This window comes from Peromyscus maniculatus, chromosome 21 (genome assembly GCF_049852395.1).
Source record: "Peromyscus maniculatus bairdii isolate BWxNUB_F1_BW_parent chromosome 21, HU_Pman_BW_mat_3.1, whole genome shotgun sequence".
Taxonomy (NCBI): domain Eukaryota; kingdom Metazoa; phylum Chordata; class Mammalia; order Rodentia; family Cricetidae; genus Peromyscus; species Peromyscus maniculatus.
Genome location: NC_134872.1, coordinates 39,291,187 through 39,311,972, shown reverse-complemented (window position 1 = coordinate 39,311,972; position 20,786 = coordinate 39,291,187). Strand labels below are relative to the sequence as shown.

The 20,786-nt window shown below is 47.2% G+C and overlaps 1 protein-coding gene across 19 annotated transcripts in view; it reads left to right on the top strand.

The window, feature by feature from the left end:
• The window catches only part of Inpp4a (inositol polyphosphate-4-phosphatase type I A), a 128,601-nt gene that overhangs the window by 17,355 nt on the left and 90,460 nt on the right, over nt 1-20,786 (top strand). The window lies entirely within an intron of this gene.

Here is a 20,786-nt window from a genome sequence, read left to right as displayed (position 1 = left end):
TTCTGCTCGCCACATGGACCTTTGAAAATAAGCCCCGGTACCCTGAATGGATTTTGCCAGTGCTCTTTGACCCAGCTCTAAGAAGGGATCGGAGGGACCTGTTCTGCCTGGCCCCAGTGGAGTGAAGCCAAGTGTGGAAGGAAGGACCTTCCTGGTGATGGCCAGGAGCCGAGAGTCCAGGCTCCCGCTGCAGTGCGGCCCGGCCGAGTCTGGTGCTGGCTGGCTCTGCACTCCTGGTGGGGCTGTGGCTTCAGCCAGTGTAGACTGTGTCTGGCGGAAGGGGACCACCTGGGCAGGGGTGTTAGTTATAAATCCACTTTCAGAGCAGCGTGAGGGCTCACCTTCAGTTCCTGCGTCTCCGAGACGGCATGGTAGGTTATGACAGGTGGGTGTGCGAGAGGAGTCACAGCAGTGTCATGCCAGCAGAAGAGTTCTGTGAGGTCACCTTCGGAGCTTTAAGGCGGAGGCACTCTTGGGCACATGCCTGCCCATTGTCTGTTTGCTTAGCAGGGAGATCTAGGGCACAAGGTCTTGCAGTCCTGGAGATACACCAGGGAGCAGGATGGATAACCATCGGCCGAGAGCTCACAGGTGTGTACCTATGAGGAGAATGATTCTGAGCCCCTGTGTGGGACGCAGGAGAGAGTGGAGCCATGTGCTTCTGTGGGCAAGTAGATGTCTGCACACTTTAGACATCAGCCCTTTGGGGCCTTCCGTGGACAGTGCCAGTGACTGGGGATACTAAGAACACTAAGCTGATTCTTGCTCACGGCCAATGCCTCACTCTGTGCACCCAGCTTCCTCCCCTGATAATATCAGCTAACTTCAAGCACCAAGTCTGCACGGAGAGAACTAGCCCTGACAGAGGCCAGAGAATGGGTGCAAAAGTGCCAGCAGAAGTGGCTTTTAAGAAAGGAACCCTTTTCTCTTGAGGTTTGGGGCTCCGCCCTGGTCTTCTTGTGGTGGAGGGCTGTGGGAGCTCTGGGAGAGAGATGGCCATCAAGTGCCAATCGCACTGCAGGTTAGGGAGGTGGGCTGCAGTTGGGGTGGCAGGATCCCGGGGACAGCATAGTCGTGATTCCAAAACCAGAAAGGCTGTCGGGATCACAAGACCTCATTTTTGAATACCCAGAGGGAGCCGCAGCTGCAGTCTGCAGGGAGAGGGCAACCCAAGAACAGTGGAGGAAGTGGAATTTGCACAGAGTGGGTTTCAACATGTGGGGTCATCCCTCAAGGAGGGAAATGGAGCGTTAGGGTGCCTAGAGCAAAGGCTAAAGAAATCCGAAGAGGGCTTCAGAGGAGAAGGAAGCTCTTGCCAGGAAAAGAGATGAGGAGCAATTTCAGGGTCAAAAGCTAGTCAGTGCTTGCCATCCTGCCGCTGCCTTTCTTCCAGCGATGCCCTTGCCAGGGTGGCAGGTGCCAGCTTTCCCCTTGGTAGCTGCAGGACCTGAGATCAGGAGGGTCTGCTCCATAAGATTGGAGCACAGTTCAGCTACCAACTGTTTGAATTAATCATAGTGGACATTAAGACATGTCTGTGCTAAAATCATGTTCCTATGAAATGAGCAGGGAGTCTTTGGGCAGCCTTGAGACACTCCTTTTAAAGACAGGATCAAGCTAGACAAGCCACAGGAAGCAGCTTTTGTTTGCAGAGCCCAGAGCCTGTTCCATAGCACAAGCCTTCTTTGGAGAGAAGCCGTTGGTCCAGGGAGTGTGGCAGGACTCTCCTTACTAGGTGGGATTTCTCGAGTTCCTACCATGAGTCAAGCAGCATATGGGTTGCTTCATAGGCGCTTCCTGTCTGGTTCCCTGCATTTGTTTCCTGGGGCTGCTCCAAAGCAAGTGTGACTTAAAACAGCAGTAACGTTCGCTCGCATTGTCCTGGAGGCCAGATGTTCGGAACCTAAATCAGTAGGCAACTAAGGTGTGAGCATAGTCGTGTTCCCTCTTTAGCTCTAGAGGGATGGTGTCTGAACTCACACACACACACACACACACACACACACACACACACACACACACACACACACACAGAGTAATTTAACAGTGGGGTGGTTCACTTTTTCTGTAAAGGGCCAGATAATCTTTTCAGCCTTTGTGGACCATTTCGTTTATCACAGCTTTTCTATTGTGGCACTTACGCACTCGTAGAAGGTGTGTGAACAACTGGGTGTGGCTATGTGCCCCTAAAACTTTATTTTACAAGTGGATGCTAGAATTTGACCCTTAAGTTGTGCTTTGCCTGGCTCCTTTGCTCAATTATTATTTCCTTTTTAAAAGTGCTTACTTATTTTGTGCACGGGTGTGTGTGTCCTTGCTCATGTATGTGTGTGTACACCTGTCACAGCATGCAAGCAGAGGTCAGGTAACAGCCTGTGGGAATCAGTTCTCTCTTTCCAGCGTATTGAGTCTGGTGATGAAAATCAGGTCCCCAGGCTTGGTGACAAGCACCTTTACCCATGGAGCCATCTTGCTGGCCCTAAGCTGTGATTTCTTGCTTTCTCCTCAGATCCCTGGCATTTCTGTCCACACTCTAACCCCACAGAGCATTCCGTATTTTCCTTTCCAATTTGATGCTCCTCATCTAGCCTCAGGCAGTTGGCCCTCACTAGTTCTCAGCTTCGTGCCTGTCCCCCCAGAGGCCCACAGGCTTGCTCCCAGCTTCTTTAGGTCTTGGATGAGATGTCACCCTCCTAGTGTAGCCTATCCTGACAACCCAGTAAACCTGGTGGAAAGATGGCCAGCTGTGGTGGTCCATACTCGGAAGGCAGAGGAGATTGGATTTCTGTGAGTTAAAGGCCAGCCTGATCAACGTAGTAAGTTCTAGGCCAGGCATGGCTGCGTATTGAGACGTTGTCTCAAAAACCACAATGGAGGCTGAAGAAATGGCTCCGCAGTTGAGAGCATTTGTTGCTCTTGCAGACCCACATGTGGGCCATGATCACCTGTAACTTCAGTTCCAAATGATCCAGCTCCCTCTCCTGGCCTCCGTGGTCACCGTGCATGCAGCCAGTGCACTTACCTACCGGTAAGCAAAACACTCATATACCTAAGATAAAATTAAATATACTAACAGCAAACAAAGAAAAAGGTTTAACAAAAACATCCCCTACCCTCCCTAGCTTGTCCCGAGCAGTCTTAGCTGAGGTGGCTCAGCTGCCATGGCATGGGCACAGGATGGGAGCTGCACAAGGCCTGGTGCCCAGGCCTCTGCGTTCCGATCCCTCTTAACAGGGCAGTGACCATGTTTGCCACCAGCAGCCTGTGAGTGGCATATGAGAATGCCGTGCTCACTTTGGTTCAGTGGTGCGGCCATGACTGTGCAGTGAAGTGAAGCAGGTGAGGGACCCTGCGGAGCCTGGCTTCTTGATGACAAAGGCTGTTTGCTTTTTATTAGTAACTCCAAAGCCTCCTCCTCCTCCTCATTCTCTTCCTTTTTTTCTTTTGAGACAGGGTCTCTCTACATAGCCCCAGCTGCCTTGGAGCTCACTGTGTAGACCAAGCTGGCCCCCAGCTCACAGAGACCCACCTGCCTGTGCCTCCTGAGTGCTGGGATTAAAGGTGTGTGCTACCACACCTGGCTTCAAAGCCCTCTTGACACCGTTTATTAGTCCCTGTTTGTCTTAGATGTATGAAGGAGACAGCCAAGGCTGCCAGGGCATTACTGATTTAGGCTGGTCACTGTTAGACTGCCTGCAGCATATGGGACTCCGGCTTCCACGAGGACTTTAGCCATCTTCGTTCTCCCGCGCCTCCTCCTGCACTTCCTGTGTGACTTTTCTCGAGGCGATATTGCTGTCTCTTCACCCCAGAGAGTGCACTGACCACAAACCAGAGGCTTCCACCCGAGTCTAACCCAGTGAAACAGCGTGTTCATTGGGGCTGCTTACAAGAGGGTGGGCAAAGCGTTATTTAGAGGAGCATTAATGACTCCAAGGCAGGGCGACTCTCTCCTCAAGGCCGCATCCCTGCAGCTCTCTTGGTACTGCTTCGGCACCTCTGGGATAGGCTGGGGAGTCTCCTCTCCCTGGTAAATTGCTAGTTCTTGTACAGCCTTGGGGACAGACTCCGTGAACCTTTGAAGTTCCAGCTTTCTGAAATTTCTAACTGGTTTACTTCCCAGAGTAATTTTTCAGTTGCAAATAAATTGCCATACAGTATGTACTTTTGATCCTCACGGAACTGGGCTCTGGCCCAGCTAGAGAGAGCTGGCTGTGGAGGCTGCTGGAAGGGCACAGGAGCAGCTGCACCTGGTTCTTTCCTTACTAGGTGTGCCCCTTGCTCTGAGCCCTAAGAAGGTGGAGGACATGGGCTGTATCTCAGAGTGACCTTCCCTTCCCCTCTAGTAGGAGATGGGGCCCTACCCAGGGAGGCTTGGTGAGTCCTTTTCCTTTTGTGGCTAGGCACCAAAGGGGCAGGAACAGACCCAAAGTGGTGGTGAGAGGGTGACCACTCCCTTGGTGCCTCCTCTGGACACATGTGGTTCAGGGCCGCCATGCTTTTCATGGTTATTTCTCCACCGGTGTGCTTCTATTTTTGCTATAGCCTTGCTGACCTGTACTTTCAGAAACAGGGATGGTTTGGGCCAAGTTTTCCATTCGAGGTTACACTAAAATAACTTTTACTGTGGATGTTAGAGTCACTACATCTTTGTGTGTGTGTGTGTGTGTGTGTGGGTGCGTGCGCGCTTGTAAATGTGTGTGCGTGTCAGTGGCTCCACTGTGGATGACCACCATGAATGACATCTTTACCCAAATTCTTTGAGAAATACTGCTTAATCATTTACCTTCATTCCTTGTCAAGAAAGAAGGGTTGACTCTGTAGTGTTAAAAAAAAAAAAAGTGTAAGTTTTGAAAAACTTTTATTTAAATTTGGCAGTCTTGATCAAATGAAAATGTAGAATTAAAATATATAACAGTTGGGGTGTATTGTTTGTTTGTTTGTTTTCTTTAAGTTATACCTGTGGTTTCTATGCCTCCTCCTCCTATATCAGAGACATGGGAGAATTTAAAACTCTGGTGGATGAATGTAAGTTGCTGTTAAATGGAAGTTTGAGTTCTCACTGGTTGCCATTTCAGGCTAAATGGTCAGGAACAGGGCGCAGAAGCTTGATGTTTGTTTGCTAAGTGGCCTGAGCCAATTTGAAATGCTGAATCCAGTGCTTGGCAAGCCTCAGCCCCTTTCTTTATTATCCCTAACGTGTTGAAGACCTCCAGGATTTTGTTGACCTCGTTGGTGGATTTGCCCTAACCCTCCTGACCTCCAGCACTGTCCAGGAAGTCCTGACATGACTGGTGTCATAGAAAGCACCACGAGGTTCAGGACCATAGACCTGAGTTTCTGTTCCATGCGAGGCAGCCTTCCAGGGCATCCAGGCCAGGGTGTGGGCTGACATAAGGAGGACTGGGCACGGACGACCTTTAAAGGCTCTGGAGAGGTCCTGTAGCTGTGGCATTAGTACTGCGACTGTGTCAGAGGACTGCCTCCCTTGCCCTTTCTCTAGTGCCCTGTAAGGAATGTGAGGGAACAAGAGTTTTGTCTAGGCTGCAGGCCACTGACAGAGCCCTTTCCCATCTCACTGTCTTTCCATTTCCTGGTCTGTCCTGTAGTGAGGCCTGTGTCTGTAATTCCAGGAGCAGCAGTGTTGTCCACTTGGGCAGAGACCTAGGGGGCTGTGGAAGTGATGAGCATAAGCCCTTGGTGACCGAGGAGGTTGGAGGCACACAGCTGGCCTTCCAGCATGCTCCAGCAGTCTCCATGAAGTGTGTCCAGAATCGAAGGGTCAGTAGTGTGAGCAAGGAGTGCAGACCTGACCCTATGTGCCTGGGTCTCTACCATCCCTGTGTCTGGCCCTGCCCTAGCAACCCTGAGTAACTGGCAGGAGAAAGAGATACAGTGAAACTTCTGGAGGTGTGCATGTGTGCTTGTAGAAAAACCAACTTACCATGGAGGGCTATACCCTGTGGTGAGTGTTCAAGAAGCCAGGCTGTGCTGGCTACTTCCGCTGAAGAAGTATCCTCTCCTGTGTATAGCTTTTTCTCCACAAAGGACGGTGGCTTCTTGAGAGAGATGCCACGCCCAAAATTTGCAGCACCTCCTGCAGCCTCAGCTAGGCATCAGTCACGATGGTCTGTGGTGGGCCTTTGAATTGATGGGTGTTCAGCACAGACCATCTGCAGAAAGAGGGAAGTGATGAGAAGCACTCAGAGCTACTCCCATTTCAGAAGAGGGAACCAAGGCCTAGAAAGGCTGAGGGCCTTGCCCAAGTCTCCAGGGTTAGCTGGGGTCATAAGCTGGTTCGTAAGTGCAGGGTTTCCCTCTCGTTGAGGACCTCCTGTCTGTGTGCCACAGCAGTGTAGAAATGTGTCAGGGACGTGGGTACATTGTAGGTACCCGCAGAGATGCCTCTGGAGTCACAGTGCACCAAGCCAGGGCTGCTCCCAGCCCTCTGAGGCCTGCGGCCCACTGATGGGTTTTGTTTTTTGTTTTTGTTTTTAATTTGAACTAATTGATTTATCTTGAAGCAGAATTCAGATATGAAAGTATGTCCTCCAAGTTGTTAGGCTTTGGAGCCTAAGTGTCTGTGTTTAACTGTGTTACTTCATGGAGATGCCCGAGAGATCTACTCTTCTCCTGTTGTGAAGTATCTTCGGTGAGTGAGCCCTAGCTAGTACCACATGAACTTTCACTCCAAGCACATCACCAGGGTGAATGTCACACCTGCCCAGGTTGCCTTAGTGAGTGACAGACAAGACCCAAACAGGCATCTGATCCCATTCAGTGTACCACGGATGTCCTGGGATCTGTAGAGCCATTTCAGCCAAGCTGACATCATCCTGATGTCTTGATGCCTGGCCTGCCTGTTGCCATTAGCAGCAGCCTGAGCAAGGCACAGGAAAATTGGTTTCAGTAATTTATAGTTACAGCTCTTAAGAAACACCAGTGGCTATAGTTTACTTTCTGTTGATGAAGAAAGGTAGATTCAATCTTACAGGCTACAGTGCATCTTCAGGGAAGCCAAGGCAGGAGCTTGAGGCAAAAACTATGGAGGACTGTGACTTATTGTTTTGCCTACAGGCTCATCTTGAGTTACCTTTTTTGTAGAGGTCAGGCCCACTTACCTAGGGATGGTACCACTCACAGTGGCCTGGGCCCTCCTACGTCAATTAGCACCCTAAAAAAACGTCCCACAGACACACCCACAGGCTAAATGTAATGGAAACAGTTCTTTAATTGAAATTTTCTCTTCTCAGGTTCATCAAGTTGACAACTAAGATTAGCCACCACACTATTTCATTGTAAAATGATTAAAAGTTTTGTTTTGTTTTTATGATAGTTGAGATTGAACCAAGAGACTGAGCATGCTAGGCATGCGCTCTACCCTACTGTTTTGATTTTTTGTTTTATTCTTAGTTTTTAAAGATTGACTTTATGTGTATGGGTATTTTGTTGCATGTATGTGTGTGTGTTTTGCTGCATGTATGTGTGTGCACCATGTGCATGCCTGGTCCATTGGAGACCAGATGAGTGTGTTGAATCCCCTGGAATTGGAGTTACTGATGGTGGTGGGTGACCATGTGGATGCTGTGAATTAAAGGGTTTCCTAGAAGAACAGCTAGTGTTCTTAACCACTGAACCATCTCTTTAGCTCCTGGTTTGTTTTTTATTTTTTGTTTTTTTTTTTGTTTGTTTTTTGTTTTTGTTTTTTTGTTGTTTTTAATTTTTTTTTATTTATTATTTTGAGGTAGTCTCACAAAGTTGCCTAGGCTGGACTTGAACTTAGCTTTTTCCTACTTTAGCCTTCTGAGTAGCTGGGATCATAGGTACATTTAAGATACATTTAAGATAATTTTGCCTATGCACCAAATCTGTCTGGGGCATTGGGGATATAAATGTAATAATTAAAAAAAAAGCTTGTCTAGTGTCCCTTTGTAGTTTAGCTTTGTGTTCAGTACTTAGACAGTGAGTGACTTATTAGAGATGAGGATTTATATAGGGCAATAGAGGGTTTGTCCTTATGGCTGAACAGAGGGCAGTGTCACAAAGAGCAGAGGGTGTTTATTACTTCCTGGAGAGAACTTCTTGTTTAAATTGGCTGTGAAACATGTGCAGTAGTCTAAGAGGTAAGAGCCAGCAGAGCATTCCAGGCAGTGGGGACAACCTGAGCAAAGGCTGGGGAGAGCGTGCACCTTCCAGAGCCTTTAAGAAGCAATCTGTGGGAGTGCACTTAGCGTCTAGGAAAGGTAGATGGGCTAGAAGGTCCATCCTGGGTGCACACTTTGTGCCACCTCCTCTTTGTGCTGAGAGCCATGGAGTTGACCTCAGCCTGAATGTTAGCCCTGGATTTATGAGTTAAGAGAACCCTCTAAACCCATGTACTGCATCTCGAGTGCCTACGTAACCGTTCTTCCCAGGATGTCGGATGAGGTCAGCAGAGGTACCATGTGCTGTAGGTGGACAGAAGGACCGGGCAGAAGGAGTTAGACTAGATCCGAGCTGGCTAAGTTACAGGTGAAAATTAGCATCAAGTTGCACTTTTACAAGTGCATGTTGCTTTTCTACTTCGGTTGTCAACAGATGAAAAATGGTCCTAGCAGCCCTTGTAGGCTGTGGCTGCATGGGGCAGTGGGGACAGAGTTAGGGCAGCAGCCCACCCTCACTCCAGCTTCTTTCCCCTGGGCATGGAGGGCGGGAGCAATACCCTCCTGAAGGGGGAGGGCAGGGCTTCACGGGATGCTGAATGTCCCATTTAGCTGCCCCTAATTCTACATAACAGTGTGGCGGTTATGATTTAGTTTTAATCCCCTCCCCAAATGTTCTCTCTTTCCATTTGTTTACTAAGGCTGTCCACAGATGTTTAATCCTCCTATGGGTAACTCGGACATTCTGGCAGACTTAATGTCTTAGAGAGTTTTTATTGCTGTGAAGAGACACCATGACCACAGCAACTCTTATAAAGAAAACATTTAATTGGGGTGGCTCACTTACAGTTTCAAAGAGTCAGTCCATTATCATCATGATGGGGGTGTGGCGTGCAGGCAGACATGGTGCTGGAGAAAACTGAGAGTCCTACATCTTGTAGACAACAGAAAGGACTGTCACATTGAGGGAAGCTCGAGCAAAAGAGACCTCAAAGCCTGCCCCCACAGTGACACACTTCCTCCAACAAGGCCATACCTCCTAACAGTGCCACTCCCTTTGGGGGCCATTTTCTTTCAAACCGCCATACCTACTAAATCAACTCCACATGGATTTGTTCTTACTGAATCTTCTTTGTAACAAGAGTTTGCCCATATTTTTCTCCTAAGTAAGATGAATCAAACTTGCCACCTGAAAAAAAAAGATAAATCTCAAATATTTAAATATTTAAAAAGAATTTAGTGTGTAGATAGCAAAGAACACACACACACACACACACACAGAGAGAGAGAGAGAGAGAGAGAGAGAGAGAGAGAGAGAGAGAGAGAGAGAGAGAAGAGAGAAAACCAAAAAACTCCCATGAATTAAAAAAAAACTATGTAAGTCCAGTGTGATGACTCAGCGGGGAAAGGACTTCACTGCCAAGCCTGAGGCCTCAACTTCTGTCTCTGGAACCCTCGGGGTGGAAAGATCAAACTGTCTGCCTCAAGATGGCCTTTGACCTCTACACATGCACCATGGAATGTGCACAAGTACACACACACACACACACACACACACACACGAATTTGAAAACTGAACTTTAAAAAGATGCCAAAGAGTCGTACTGTAGAAACTTTAAGAGATGAGATTCAGTTGCCTCTAGAATTTTAATTTCACTAATTTTGTGTTAGGCAATTCCTAATTTTGAACTCGGTGTACCAGAATGTCAGGAGCAAGAGAGGTGGCCACAGAGAGCAGAGGACTCCTCCTTGAGGGAGGCCTAGAATCCCCAAGTTCCAATCAGGGCTCTCTGGTAACTTTCTGTTCCTCGTGGCTTGTCTGCTCATCTGGGACCAGGTCACTTGTCTGGGGCGTTGAAGGACTCCATGGCACAAGAAAGAGGCTGAGCCTGCTTTACACAGGTCCAGCATGTCTATTAAACTAATACCTGTTGGTTTTCCAGTAAAGCTAGAACACAGCCGCATACCTGAGTCTTCAGTAGGTTAGTTTTCTCTGAAGGCTGATCCCAGGAGCTCCTTGGAGCAGGCACTCCTCTGTGAGTTCCGGGAAGAGCCCTCCTCTCCTGTCCCCTTCCCTGCATAGAGGTAGAGTCAGGGAAGCCCTTGGCTGTAAGCACTGTGACCTAGGCCTGAGTGGTACGGAGGAGCCCCACTCAGGAAATGGGGGTTGGCTTCTTGGAGACTTCCCCTTGATGGGTCATCATCCCATCACCTAGAAAGGGTCAAGATTGCTGTGTCTCCCAGAAATTCTCTGAGTCCCTAACCCACTCCCTTCCTGGCCTCTGAGGACAGTAGTACTTGGAGTAGGCCTTGTTTCCTGTAGTAGGGTTTTCCTGTTCTCTGGCTGCTAAGGCCACGTCTGTCTTTGGTACTTACTGCCTGCTTTCAGAGCCTTGTTTCTAATGGACAGAAAGCCCCACGGGTCTGGGATTGTCAGGTGCAACATTAACAAGAGCAGCAAACATCTGTACAGACACCCCACATTTCCATGTGCCCAGAACATTTATAGGGATTAAACTGTCTAGTTCCTGCAACTGCCTTCTTTATGATGTCGATGCTTCTAGATGCCCATTTCACGGAGTGGGAAACCAAGGAGCAGCAGGTTAAACGAGTTTGGCTAGATGTCAGCAGCAGGCTTGAGCCACAGGGAGCCAATCTCTGTACGCCTGACTCTGATATCAGGTGAGGCACTTGAGGAGGAGAGTACAGCATTTTACTCAGGGGACTTGTGACCAGGGCCTTAGTCTCAAGCCTGGTCCTTAAAATGGGGCTGGGGCTGGAGTGGGAGTGGGACACATGTCCATTGTCTCCATCCTCTGTGAGGACTTACCATATGCCCCCAATCTCCACACCCCAGGCTGCTTAGTGACTGGTTTCAGAGCTGTTTGGAGTTCCCTAAAACAGGAGGTGCTATTTTGAACACTTCATGGTAGAGGGATGTGTGTTTAAGACTAAAATAGAGTGTGCTTTTTAATTTGCGGGCGTTTCCGTTCTCATTTTCTGTCTCAGCCAAACTGTGTTTAAGCTCCTTTCACCTCAGGAGGACCTCCCCAGGCAGGCCTTAGTGCTCATCCTGCACTTGGTGACAGGGTTGTCAGGAGCAAGAGAGGTGGCCACAGAGAGAAGAGGACTTCTCCTTGAGGGAGGCCTAGAATTCCCAAGTTTCCAATCAGGGCTCTTTGGTAACTTTCTGTTCCTCGTGGCTTGTCTGCTCATCTGGGACCAGGTCACTTGTCTAGGATGTCAAGCGACTCCATGGCTCAAGAAAGACGTTTTCATAAGAGCTGTGCTGCAGTTAGCATCTGGCCTGGGAGGGGCAGACCACACCCCACTTCCCAGTCCACTGAGGAACACAAGGGCAGAGGTCAGAACTCAGCTTTCTCCACTTTACAGCCAGCTGTGGCTCTTTGGCCCTTTTGATGGCTACTTGTGTAGCTAAGAATTGGTTATCGGCTTTGATTGGGGAAAGGGAGAGGAGGCGAGGGGATGGGGAGGCGAGTGTAGATGGCTGAGGAATGTGGCTGCCTGTCCCAGTCTGTGCGAGCCTCCCCAAGTCAGCTTTATCATCATGGAGCATGAATGTCACCCACGTCTGTGACATCCTGCCATGGTGCTGTTTTCCGGTTTTTGACAAGAGAAATGTCTATTTTTAAAAAAGAGATCATCAAAAAATTATTCTAAACTTTATCATAAAAATTTCAAATAAGCAAACATCACACACTGAAATTAATGAGACCAAAGACTATACAAATCAATAAACCATATGCAGTTAGAGGAGCAGCCAGAACAGATGCTGTGGGACTCTACATTGGATTTGTATTTTTTTCACTATGCAATATATTTTTATGTACTTATTCACCATCAAAATTAAAAATAAAATCTTAACTGAGTTAGAATTAGAAAAGCAATTTACTTTCTATCCTCTCTTGTAACTCATTGTCTACACCCAGTCCTGCCTCATCTCCTAATATTAGCCTTTATTGTTCTCTTTTCTAATGTAGCCACATGTATATCTGTTTACATAATATTGGCTAGATTCCACACAAGAGGGGAAACATTTTTATTTTTAATATTGTGTGGTCTATCTTAATATTATGCATTCATTTTCCGATTACATCTTCTTTAGAGTTGAGCAGTATTGCATTTTGTGTGTATATACACCACATTTTCATTATCTATTCATCTGCTGATGGGCACCTGGGCCGATTCCAGTTGGTTCGTTTGTTTGTTGTTGTTTGTTTTGTTTTGTTTTTTACTATAGTGAATAAAGCAGCGATAAACATGGTGGTGCAAATACCTCTGTGAGAGTACGGAGCTCTCTGGGTATATTCCCAGCAGTGAAATATCGGAGTTACAGATAGTGCTATTTTTAGTTTTTGAGAAATCTCCAAACTGGTTTCCATAATGGCTATTAATTTGTATCCCCACCAACAGCGAATGAAGGTTCCTGTCTCTCCACATCTTCAATATTTATTACCAGGTTTCTTGATCATAGTCATTCTGATTGCAGTGAGGTAGTATCTCAAAGTAGTTTTGTGTTCCCTGGTGGCTAGTGATAGTGTGATAGTGAACATTTTAAAATTGTTATTGGCCATTTATGAATATTTTCTTTTGAAAACTATCCAGTTTATATTTGCTCATTTATTGATTGGCAGTTTTATTTCCATGGTACTTAATTTCTGCAGTTTGTAAATTCTGCATACTAGCACCTTGTGTGGAGTGTAGTTGGTAAGGGTTTCTCCATTCTGTAGATTGTCTGTTTTCCACTGATGGTTTCCTTTACTGTACAGCAATATTTTCTTTTTCTTTTTTTTTTTTTTTTGGTGCAAATTTAATTTTATTAAAAATATTTTCTTTTCATGCAGTACCACCTCTTGACAGTCGGAGTCAGTTATGGTGCTGTTGGTGTTCTCCTGAAAATGGCCTTGCCTGTCTTGATATCCTGAAGGGTATCCCCTATATTTTCTTCTACAAGTGTCAGTTTCGGGTTTTCAGTTAAGCTCTTTCTTTGATCCATCTTAAATGATTTTTGTACACGGTAAATGGTAACCTCACTCCACCTTCTGCGGGTGGAAACCAAGTTTTCCCAGCACCATTTGTTGAATAGGTTTTCTTCCAATGCATGTTTTTGCCTCCTTTGTCAAAATTTAAGTGGGCACAGTTTGCTGTTTTATTTCTAGTTCCTCTATATGATTCCTTTGGCTTTCCCATCTGATTTTAGGCCAGTGCCAGGCTGACCTTATGACTATAGCTCTATAGTATAATTTGAGGTTAGGTATTGTAATACTTCCAACAGTGTTTTTACTCCTTAGGGTCGCTTTGGCTGTCTGTGGGCTTTGTGGGTCCATATGAATTCTTGTATTTTTTCTAAGCCTGTGAAATATAACATAGGAATTTTGATAGGAATTGCATTAATTCTGTATATTAATTTTGGTAGTATAGAATTTTTCACAATATTAGTTCTGCCAATTCAGGGGCATGGAATGTTTTCAGTGGGTTGTTAAAATTTAGTAGGAAATAATTGTGTCAAACTTCAGGCATCTGTAAGACAGTGGGCCACAGACAGCTTTTCCTACATCAGTGGCTAGCAGTCACCAGAAGGCTTATTCATGGAGTTGCCCGGCTGAACCCAGGGAGTGCTTTCTTTTCCAAGTCTAGCCCTTGAAGGGGATAAAAGGATCTATCTTAGTAAGAAGATCAGGTTATAGAAATCAGTAGACTTGGGCTGGAGAGATGGCACAGTGGGTAGAGATATGTGCTGCCACGCCCAATGACCTGAGTGTGACCCGACACTCACACAGTGGAAGGAGAGAACTGATTCTCACAAGTTGTCTTCCACATGTGGTTGGTGTGTGCGTACACACACACACACACACACACACACACACACACACACACACACACACAAATAAAATGTAGTAAATTCTTTTAAAAAGCAATTGAATGGTCTAAAGTTTCCTCTGGACAAAAGGAGTCCTTTGAAGTCAGAAGGTGAGGTCTATGGAGTGTGTGCATTTGCTCTGGAGACTGAGGAGTCCTCAAGGCCTTTGCTGAGGCTCCTCTAGGCGGGGCACTGCTCCTCTTCTAGGACCCCGAGCTGCTTCCTTCCTGTACCATGCCACCAAGTATCTGCACACTTTATCACAGCCCAGCAGCTGGGCTGGTACTTGGCTGGAAGCAGTGCTGCTGCTGGGAGTCGGCCTTGCTTGTGCAGGGGCTTCTCTGTGACTCCTGAGACACACCAAGGGACCTTAGCTTTGTCAACGAGATGTCCCCAACGCCAGGAGCTGGGTCGCTCTGTCGTGACTGTTCTATGCCAGCTGTCATTACGGGGCCTCTGAGTTAGGCACGTAGTCTGGTCAACAGCATCTGTGCATGAGGACTGCTGATTTAAACCAGCTTGTCTCGGCTCTAGGACCAGAAGTGTGACCCAGCTGCTCAGGAGTCAGCAGTGTGAGCTGCATCAGAGTCTCCCCAGGCTTGTCAGGAGGCACAGAGCCACTGCTAGATCAAGGTGTCTGCCGCACAGATGGGTTAGCTAGTTGGTACAAAACATGTGGAAAGAGTGTTTGTAGTGGCATTGTGTTCCCCAAAATATTGTGTACCTTAATAAACTTATCTGGGCTCAGAGAACAGAAAAGCCACTAGTTAGGCAGTGATAGCACACGCCTTTAATCCTAGCATTCCAGAGGCAGAAATCCATCTGGGATCTCTGTGAGTTCAAGGCCACATTGGAAACAGCCAGGCCTGGTGACTCACGCCTTTAATCCCAGGAAGCAAGCCTTTAATCCTAGGGAGTGATGGTAGAAAGCAGAAAGGTATATAAGGCGTGAGGACCAGAAACTAGAAGCATTTGGCTGGTTAAGCTTTCAGGCTTTGAAGCAGCACAGTTCAGCTGGGATTCATTCTGGATGAAGACTCAGAGGCTTCCAACCTGAGGAAACAGGACCAGCTGAGGATCCGGCAAGGTGAGATAGCTGTGGCTTGTTCTATTTCTCTGACCTTCCAGTATTCACCCCAATAACTGGCCTCGAGTTTGATTTTATTAATAATAACTTTTAAGATTCCTGCTACAAGTGTTGGCTGTCGTAAGGAAGAGTTCCTATTTGATTATATGACATTCATCAGCATCTCTGGAGCAATAACATTTGCAAATGGCATTTGGGACACCAGGGATAGTGACCAGTCTGTTCCCCTCTAGGATCAGGCAGCTACTTAGGAGGAAAGCCAAGCCACCCATTTCCGTTGTTTCTGGTTGGCTAACACAGAGTAAGTGAGTTCTCACGTGGTGATCTCTGGAGCCTCTGTGCCCCAGCACCAGCTCCTTCCTCAGCATCCCTTGGGCTTTGCCCACACCTAAAGCTGTCCTCTATACACTTGTATGTGACTCCCCCCAAAGCCGTTCCTAGGATGCTGTGGTCACAAGCCAGAGAAGCTATCCTAGGGGGATGGGGGGGGGGGAAGAAAGCTGCCTTTAGGAGGTGCTGCACAATGTCCCTTTCTAGCACTTGAAGCTGTGGAGCTTCCTCATTGGGCAGTTCCACCTCTACTGACCTCTCTCCTGTCCCCCTTGAGACTTGAAGCCTTCCTTTCCTTCTGTTTCTGAATGACCCCTGGTGAAGCCCGTCTGAGTGTCCTGGTCCTCTGACTGTCTAAGACACATGCATGGTCTTATATGTCTCCTTCATATCAGAGTTGGCTCACCGTGCCTGTAGCAGGTGCTGGGCTTGGTACCTGGCATTTGTCAAGGAGTTTATTCCTCCTGGGCTACTGGATGAGGTCAGTACTATCAGTACGAGCCACCGGTCAGAAGACTGGGGTCACAGCCGGGGTGATGGCGATGATGCAGTAGTAGAGTGCTTGGCCAGTGTGTGTGAGGCCTTGGCTCACTCCTCAGGAGGATCAATACTATGTATATTTGAAATGGAAACTAGTGAGTTTATAGCAACTTGACGAGTGAAGAATGATGAGGTCATCACTATCCATTTGTGTTTTACAGAGTGGGGAAGGCACATTCAGAGTTGCTTTGGTTTTTATCTGATGCTGTTAAATGTTCTGTAGAAAGCACTGTGGTGATTTTATCCTCTTAGCATCATCACGAACGCTGGCCCTGAGTTCAGTGCTAGGGACTTTAGGCAGGGCCTGACTTTTGCTCTCCTTTGCATTTCTACCCTGCTATGTGGTCCCTGGCATTGGTGGGCCATCTGTGCATAAAGGACCATATAACTGGAGTGACCAACCAGCTCCTGTCCATTTACTGCCTTGGTCCTTCTTTCCTGGCAGCAGCCTCTGCTAGGCACAGGGTCCCCCATCTCCAGTCCCTTGCATCTCCAGAATGTTTGCCTTGTTGGTGTCTGCCATTCTTGTATGCTTGAATCTGATTAGCTGCCAATTTCTACTTCCCCTGTCCTGGCCTAGAGAAGAACAAGCATGGGCAGGGATCACATTACCCCTTAGGCTTGTAAAAGTCTGGAAAGGAGATGACCAGCACTCTATGCTTACATGCTGACCAAGCTGCTGTGTGGGGAGCCAGCCACAGAACAGCTGTGCTTTCACATAGAAGCTGAGACCCAGAGAGTAAAGTAGTGTCTGGGAATTGCCCTGTGGGTCACACAGGTGTGCTGCAAGTTCAGGACTCTTTGAAGATGGCACCCAAACGAAACAGTTGACTAGAGCATCTGTAGAGGCGTACGTACTTCTTCACTTGTCAAGTTGCTATAAACTCACTAGTTTCCATTTCAAATATACAGAGTACTGATCCTCCTGAGGAGTGAGCCAAGGCCTCACACACACTGGCCAAGCACTCTACTACTGCGTCATCGCCATCACCCCGGCTGTGGCCCCAGTCTTCTGACCGGTGGCTCGTCTCTCACTGTGTTGGCCTCTTACAGCGGACCCAGCATAGCCTATCATGTGTTGTATCAGTGCTCCATCCCCCTTCCTGCGGTAGACTCTAGCTGCCTCACATCTGCTCTGTGCATGTTTGCAGTCTAAAGTGTGCCCTCGTCCCACTAAGAAGGCCATCTTTTGTAGAGACTGTCCTGTCACACAGGGCCCTTGTTTTCCTTGACTGTGGCTGCTAAAGAAATGCTACCTTGATGTAAGGAATATTGTAGATTAAAATATTTGAATGAGGTCACCATGTGGCCTGGTTGGACCATGAGTGTGCTTACAACCTTAGTTTCCTGTGAAAAGCTGGGCACTGCATCTTTGTGCCCACTGATCTTAGCCATGTAGGGTTTGTGTAAAAGAACTGGCTTTACCTAAGGAATGATCTGCTCTGTATTTTTCAAATGTTGAATAAGGAACTGTGTTATGTTTAAAACACTTCTCCTATTGTCCTTGCTTGACTATGTAGGCTTGTCCTCTGAAAGCCCAAGTGTTGGACTAGAGTATGTCTAATGTACCTCTAGACACTTGGGACCAACTCTTTTTTTTTTTTTTTTTTTTTTTTTTGGTTTTCCGAGACAGGGTTTCTCTTGTGTAGCTTTGCGCCTTTCCTGGATCTCACTTGGTAGCCCAGGCTGGCCTCGAACTCACAGAGATCCGCCTGGCTCTGCCTCCCGAGTGCTGGGATTAAAGGCGTGCGCCACCACCGCCCGGCAAAGGGACCAACTCTTATTTAGGATTCTACTGACTGGCTTCTGGTGGTAGGAACCCAGTTTTAGGTTTCTTTATTTTATTGACTTTCATGGTAAGAGTTTTATAATTTGTAAGTATTTTGATTTTTAAATGCTTTGTGTTGGGGCTGGAGAGAGAGCTCAGCAGTTAAGAGCACTAGCTGCTCTTCCGGGGGACCCAGACTGACTCCTAGCACCCACATGGCAAGGCAGCTCACAGCCATCTGTTATTTTAATCCCAGATCCTCTTCTGGCCTCTGTGGGCTCGAGGCACACAAGAGGTACACAGATACACATGCTGATAGAACACCCACACACATAGAAATAAATAAAATAAGGTTTTTAAAAAGCTTCATGTTCCTTTGAATGGTCAGCCCAGGGGTCGTTTGACAGAACACTCCAGCTGACTTGCAGCTCAGAAATAGATTCAACAGGAACACCCCAAGGCCCCAAGACCCGCTGCTTACCGACCACCCAAACTAAAGATTTTCATAAATAGTACCTTACTGAAAAAGTTATTGTCATCTCTAGGTTCTCTTCTTTGATGCTTAGTAGAGTACAGGGAGGGGCCTCCGGATGAGAAGGCTAACTTAGAAGGAGGACTGTGTCACATTCCTGAAACCCAGCCTCCAGTGGGGATTTGCTCAAGTGTCACAACAGAGGAAGTGAACTGCTTGCAGGAGGCTTCTCTTTCCTGATTGCTCCCAACAGGAAGACTGATGACTAACTCCCCCACCCCCACTGGGGTATGTATCTTCATGGCCTGTTGAAATAGCATCCACTGACTGAGGTTCTTTCCTGATCTCATTCATAAATCGGGTCAACTGTTAGGGAAATGCATTAGCATTGTAAACAGTCTTAAAATACAACCTAAGAATTATGTGCATCCCAGTGATAGCTTGTGAAGTACTGTAAGCTCTCTGGGGTTCTCTCATACCCAGACAGTTTAGAACAGTCTTCCTCCTTCTCCAGGCTGGCATGCATCTGTTCTCTACATTCCTTTCTCTCTATTTTTTAAAGAATTATTTTATTGCCGGGCGGTGGTGGCACACGCCTTTAATCCCAGCACTTGGGAGGCAGAGGCAGGCGGATCTCTGTGAGTTCGAGGCCAACCTGGGCTACCAAGTGAGTTCCAGGAAAGGCACAAAAAAGCTACACAGAGAAACCCTGTCTCGAAAAACCAAAAAAAAAAAAAAAAAAAAAAAAAGAATTAAAAAGAATTATTTTATTATTTATTCATTATGTGAACAAGTATGTGTGTTATATGTGTGTGGGGGTGGTGGTGGTATGTGTGGATGTGGATGCAGTGTCCAGAGTCCCTGGAGCTGGAGTTCCAGGCAGTTGTGAGCCGCTCTGTGTGGGTGCTGGGAACCATGCGTGGGTCTTCTAGGAGGAGCAGTGCACGCCTGTAACTGCTGAACCCTTTAGACCCCCTCTCTTCTCTTCTTCCTCTGTCACTTGCTCTCTCTGCTTTTAGTGGTATTCTGGAAGATACTTCTCTGCCTCTCATTAGTCTATGTATAGGTTGACCACTCCTTGACTGAAATCCTTGGAACCTGAGGAATTTCACATCTTCTTGGACTCCGTCATCTTTGAAGTAGTTGCATAGGTAGACCTGACTGGTTAAGCTGAGTTTGGAGTTTGAAGCATTTCAAATTTCAGGTTTCCTGATTGGGGTTTCTCAGTCTGTATACCTATCTTCCCAGGCAGTGGTAAAGGTGTGGGAGGAAGCCACTGACTTCCAGATATCACTGTACCAAAGCAACTTGGAGTTACCCAGAAGGCCTGTAGCCTGAAGTGGAGAAGCAGGTTCAGATCAAAGGGCTCTTCGGCATGTGTAGGATTTCTGTGGCAAGCTGTGTTAGGATGTGTCTGGAATTCCTAGAAGGCTGGTTGCGTAAGGCAGGGCGGAGAGGACTCGCGGGCAGCAGCTCTTCTCAGATGTCTGACCAACCACCTCGCTTCTGTTAGCATCCTCTAAAAGGATGACCGACGGGAATTTGCCTGCCCGGACGGCTCTATTGACAGAGCATTGCAACACTGACATCGGCCAATGGCGGGAGGCCAGCCAGAGCAAGTCTGAAGGCAAATGCTGGCCCACAGGTGTGCAGGACAGCAGTGACTGGAGTGCGAGATCAGCATGGGCTACCACCCTCACCCAAAGAAGAGGAGAAGGGTTGATTTAGAGCTGGGATTATTTTACAATAAATGTAAGAGACACTGGGTGGTTGAGAGTGCTCGTTGCTTTTTCATAGGACGTAAGTTAGGTCCCCAGCACCCATGTCAGGTGCCTCAGAGTTGTCTGTGACTCCAGCTCGAGGGGACTCAACACCCTCCTCTGACCTCTGCAGGCAGCTGCATACGTGTACACACACACACACACACACACACACACACACACACACACACACACACACACATCTTAATAAAAGGGAAGCCTAATTAAAATACTTTTAGATTACGGAAGAGTCACAAAGGCAGCTCTGAGTCCCCTCCACCCTGCCCCATTCCCACATTTCCCTTTTAGCCTCTTAACTAATTACCATGCTACATTTGTCATAAACCAAATTAATATTAATTAAAGTAAATATTTTATTTAGATTTAGCTTTCATTAGCTTTTCATATAATGGGCCTTTTCCACTCCAGGGTCCAATCCAAGTCATTTCATTTCATCCAAGTCGCCTTCTTAGGCACCTCTTGGTTGTGGCTGTTTCTCAGAGCATCCCTATTATAATGACCTTGGAGGTTTTGAGGACACATTCAGGAATTGGCACAGTGCCTTCAGATCTAACATTATTAGATGGAGACTATGAGTTTAGGGAGGAAGACATCATTGCATTACTTGAAGAGAATGCTGTCAGGTGGAGGGACAGCTCACCAGTTAGAAGCACTGGCTGGTTTCCCATGGTGGCTCACAGCCATCTCTAACTCCAGGTCCAGGTATCTGATGCTCTCTTCTGGCCTCTGTGGGCACCTGGTACACACTTGGGGCACAAATATGTATGCAGGCAAAGTACCCATACA